This window comes from Octopus sinensis, linkage group LG23, assembly GCF_006345805.1.
Source record: "Octopus sinensis linkage group LG23, ASM634580v1, whole genome shotgun sequence".
NCBI lineage: Eukaryota > Metazoa > Mollusca > Cephalopoda > Octopoda > Octopodidae > Octopus > Octopus sinensis.
In genome coordinates this window covers 8,214,938-8,220,937 of record NC_043019.1, presented here as the reverse complement: position 1 = coordinate 8,220,937, position 6,000 = coordinate 8,214,938, and positions in this window count along the sequence as shown.

The following is a 6,000-nucleotide window of genomic DNA, read 5'->3' as shown; positions in this document are numbered from 1 at the left end:
ATATATATATATGTATGTGTGTGTATATATATACATATATATACATACAGATATATATATATATATATATAAAGAGAGAGAGAGAGAGATTTCTATGGGTACTTTTAGGGATGCTTATGTGTGGATGTCTGACAATATTTCAGTGTGCTTGTATGTACCTGAGTGTATATGTATCTATAGTAGCAAGTGCGTCGCGAATCTAATTAAGACCGTATTAGAAATCTGTGTAGATACATAAACACATACACACATACACGCACACATATGTTTATGTATATATGTATATAGGAACACAACTACACATGTAGCTATAAATATAAATAAATATTTAGGCCATGTAGACTTTATTACATGGCATTAATGAATATATTAAGGCAACGGATTAAGATTGAGCATGAAAGAGAAAAACGTATTCACCGCATTCACATCACATGAGCTCAAAGTGAAAGGAAAAAATTATGTAATTATGGCAAAAGCATATCAAAGTGTTCACTTCAATGAGAATATTTTGGTTTTTATAGTAAAACATGTAATTCCTAGTTACAAACATTACTTGCTAACGTATTTACACACAATCGTATATAAATGTGCATATTTAGTTTATACATAGGAAGTAAATATGTATATATAGATATCAATATATATATGTGTGTATATATACATAGATATATATATATACGTATATATATATATATATATATATATATGTATATATATTTATATATAAATTAATATATATATATATATATATATATACTTATATATAGGCATATGTGTGTGTCTATGTTTGTGTGTATGTGAATAGTACAGGAAAATATATAATTACTTATACGAATGCATATATATATATATATATATGTGCATACACACATATATATATATAAATGTATATATATATATATGTGTAAGAAGAATATAGTATATATATATATATATATATATATATATAAGATATATATATATATATATATATAATATATATATATATATATATATGTATAAATAAATAATTTGTATATCCTTTAATCTTTTATAGTGATTTAGTTTTCATACTGCGCATGATGGAGCGTTATAAATACACCTTCATCCACAAACGAAACACAAATTACAAAAACACACACAATATATAGAGAGTTTACACACACATGTATATATAAACATATACATATATACATACATACATACATATATATATATATATAATATATATATATATATATATATATATATATATATATATATTATAGATAAAATTATGCAATGAAGTGCAACCCTCTACACTCACATGCACACATGTTTTTACATTTAATCTTAGAAACCGTTTGAATTCAAACTGGTACACATATGTTGATAAACACACATATCGCACAAATGCGCAAACATATTCTGTGGTTCTATCAATGGGATATACTAATGGTTAATTATGTCCATAAATATTGGTTAACTTAGAAAGGTAGACTTAAACGAACACATAAACAAATGGATATAAACAAATTATATCTATATTCATACTAAGGAAAACGTGTACAGCACACAATCACATATGAATGTATATGCCATATACATACATATGTGTGTATTTGTGCATGTCTGTGTGTATGTTTGTGTATGAATAATAATACATATGTACGTATATATACCTATAATACGTATATTATAATTATATGTGTGTGTGTGTGCGTGCGTGTTATATATCTCTACATATATGTACATACATAATTATATGCATATATATATATATATATATATATATATATATATATATATATATATGTATATACATATATATGAAATTGTATACACATGCGTGTGTGTGTGAATGTTTGTGAGTGTATATGATCAGGTATGAGTATATATGTACAAACATATACATATATATATATGTGTGTGTGTGTGTGTGTGTATATATATCTGTACATATATATACATATATTTACAAACATGTTAATATGCAATATATATATATATATATATATATATATAGAGAGAGAGAGAGAGAGATATTTATACGTATATATACATATATATGTAATTATATACATGTGTGTGTGTGTTTGTATGCGTATTTGGATGCCTGTGTGTTTGCATCTATGAGTTGTAATATAAAAAAAGTATTAAGGTATATGTATGCATTTTTATATAAATATATGTGTGCCACTTATCTACGAATGTATGCATGTACTTGTGAGTGTGTGTGCGCACGTGTGTATGTGTAAGCTATAAAATAAGGAAACGAATATGGTTAAAATGAAAGACGTTTTTACATTGTACTAGAAATGTATTTGAATAGTTCAATGCTGCGCTTAGATTTTCCCCTTCGTATTTATTCCATTTTATTCCATGATTTATTCTTTTTTTCTTTCCTTTTTGCCTTTCATTTTATCGTTTAGTGTTGTAATTACGTCCACGTATTTATTTGCTTCTCTTATATATCTTTTGCTTTTGCCATGTTTACATATAATTATGTATGCATTTATTTTGGGCACACACACACACATATATATTTTATGTGTATATATATATATATATATATATATTATATATGTATGTATGTATGTATATGTATATATGTATGTATACATATATATATGTGTGTGGGTATATATAGACAGACATACATACATACATATATGTATGTAAACAGAGAAAGAAGGATAGAAATGGTTTGGAAAATACATGTGTATATGTGTGGTTTGTTGATTATATTGCTATTCTCAATAAAATAGATGTGATATCAAAGAAATTAGATATAATACCTCAAACCTTCGTTACTATTATTTTTATTGTTATTTTTAGTAATTTTTTCTTTTTTTATATACATATTCCAAAATGGTCTGAGTAAGATACAAGAACATAAGAACATAAAATATAGCGGATATAATGGAGAGTTTGCGCAGAAGACGAACCTGGATTATAGTGATTTAGAATCATTTAAAACAGTGGTAGAAGTAAATTCAGGAAAAATATGGAAAATGGTTGAGAATGAGGGAGAGAGGGGGGAAGAGAAATTGTGAGGGTGTGAGAGAAAATGAGAGGGAGGTCGAGAAAGAGCGAGAGGTGTAAGGCAGAGAAAGGAAGTGGGGGATATATGCTTCGAAGCGGGAGAGTGTAAATTAAAGGTTGATTGTTAGGTGACATTGTAGGATTTGGGGACGAGGAAACGGAAGTTTCTCTGACGGAAGCAACTATGAGTATTTTAAAATACACAGATATTTCAGATGAGAGTTGAGGAATTGGTGAGACAAGGTTAACTATCGTGAAATTCTAACTGTATTCTGGACGTTTGGTATTTCTTAACAATCATGACTCCATCCTTCAATGTATCAGAGATAGCTCGCTCCTTTAGATATCATCGTGATGTTTAGATTGATTTAACTAAAAACTGATATGTCTTTTCTGCTTTTCTCTTGTAGAACTATATATACTCTTAGTTAAAGTTGAATTTGAAATTATGACTTAATGTAATATATAATAAAACATCTTTAAGAAGAAAAATAAACAATACAGCTGAATACTAGAATTCAAACTGCATCCTGAATGTGCGAAGTATGGTCGCAGTTGCTGCTGTGTGGTAAGAAGCGTGGTTCCGGGTTCAGTCCCAATTCGTGGCACCCTTGGCAGGTGACTTATTCTATAGCCTCGGGCCGACCAAATCCTTGTGAGTAGATTCTTTAGACTGAAACTGAAAGAAGCTCGCCGAATATATATATATATATGTGTGTGTGTGTGTGTGTGTGTGTGTGTGTGTGTGTGTTTGTGTGTGTACGTGTGTAGATATGCGTGTGTGTGTGCGCGTGTGTTTGTCTCTCACTGCCGCTTGACAGTTTGTGAAGGCTACCTCAAATTCGCAGGAGTTGGTAAAGTATCTTCTTCAACGGATAGACTGATCTCGCTTGCTACTGATCTTAAAACTTGAAGAAATTATATTTGCCTAATACTCGAATCACGCAGAATCAGTAACTTTGTAGTTATACTGTTGATCCAATTCGGAAACACACAGCAAGCCTTATAATGAATAACTTGTACCAGTTAATCCCCCTGCAGAAGATAGTTTACAATAATGATATAATTACTTCATAACATGTAGTAAACCTCGTTACTACTATCCACATTACTTAGGACGAAAAGTGTCAGGAAACGTATCGGAGAAATTCCCGGAGAAACAGATGCTTAATTACTGAGGGAAATATATTCACCTCAAAGAATTATTTAATTATTTATTTCATGATCGCCATTTCCAGATGTATGTCTTCGACAGAGATGACAATGAAAACTAACCCAAATCACCTTACACCAATTTGGACATGCTATATCTAGCTGTACGATTATATGCAGAGTAAGGAACGGCGTCAGCTTCTGCAGATAAGAATTAGAAAATTGGAAACGTAACATATATGGCCAAAAATACAAGACGCGGCAGCATATTTCCAGACAAACACAGCTTAGAATTCATTACTGCAAACTAACCAGTGAGTAATTTCGGTATCTTCTGCTATTCTGACATTCCAACGAGTCATTTTATGCCGTCACATGATACTTTCACTAAATTACCAGACATAACGTCACGTGTCCATATACAGAGACGTAACGTGTGATTGTAATCCATGATGTCACATGACACAATCCGTCTAAGAATGCGATCATACATTTTAGAACAATTATCAATATACTGACAAGTCGTCTCCCGGACTTCACCAACGGCTTTAAGTACTCAAACTCCATTTCATATGATGAAAAATTGAACATCAGTTTCTCTTCGTTCCTTTACACAGACACACGCGCACACACAAACATACACACATACGCACGCACTTATATGTGTGCATGCAGGCATAAAAATATGCGTATCTATGTCTGCTTGTAAGACATACAATATGGCATGTGCATATACAAGTTCACATTGTTATATGCTTCTGGTTATACGTTTGCGAATAAGCATTTTGACGTCGAGTATTCTGTTCAGAATCTCATTTCTCAAATGAAATTTTAAAATAAGGTAATTGGTAAGATCTCTGAATCTAATTGATATATCATATCTACTATTAGAGAGTGCTTAGCAAAATTTCATTTCGGAAGAAACCCTAAAATATAAGGCTCCTTCATTCCTCCAAGTCTATTATTCAAAGCATCGTTCTGTCTGCTTCTCTGAATAGACATGTATAAGTGTTCGTATTTATAAATACAAATATATCATTTTTAAATTTCTAAATCCATTTCCGGCATGCTTATATACATTTGTGCATAAACACACGCACACATACAGAGTCTCTCTCTCACACATACACACAGAGTCACACAAACACACACACCTATATATATATATGTACAGAGAGAGAGAGAGAGAAAGATGCCTACTAAGAATGTTCTCTTATTATTCACGAGGTTTGATATCAATCATTCCTGTTTCCCTAAATATTTCTCGTTCAAATGTTAGCACTCACTACATTAGATCAATTTAAATGCAATGTAATCGTTGTTTATACACGAGTCATCTGCACGTCATTAATAGCGACAATTTCTATTTTCTAACATGATAGATTTACAGAAGTACTCTTATGTCATATATTTTCCTGAAGATTTGCGTATATATATATATATATATATAATATATATATATATATATATTATTGTGTCTCGGGCGTGCCATTATCTTTTAGTGCCTTATTAATTTAACACACTCACTGGTTAGATTTCCACTCCTTTACTTATTTAATTTTACTGAAATTTTCATTGAGTTTTGCAAACTTTTCAATAGCTGTTAACTCCGTCTGTTATCGGAGTGCGTTCTTTTTGTTTGTTTGTTTGTTTGTGCGCATGTGTGTGCGTCAATGTGCGTGTTTGCATATATATGTATGTGTTCACGTTTCTATGTATGTATGTACTCTGCAGTCTACATAAATACAAACATATATATATATGTGCATACATAAGACACTAAAAAAAAGAATTACTCTTCCCAGACACAATAAAATATGCTTCAATGCACGAATTCACATAAAG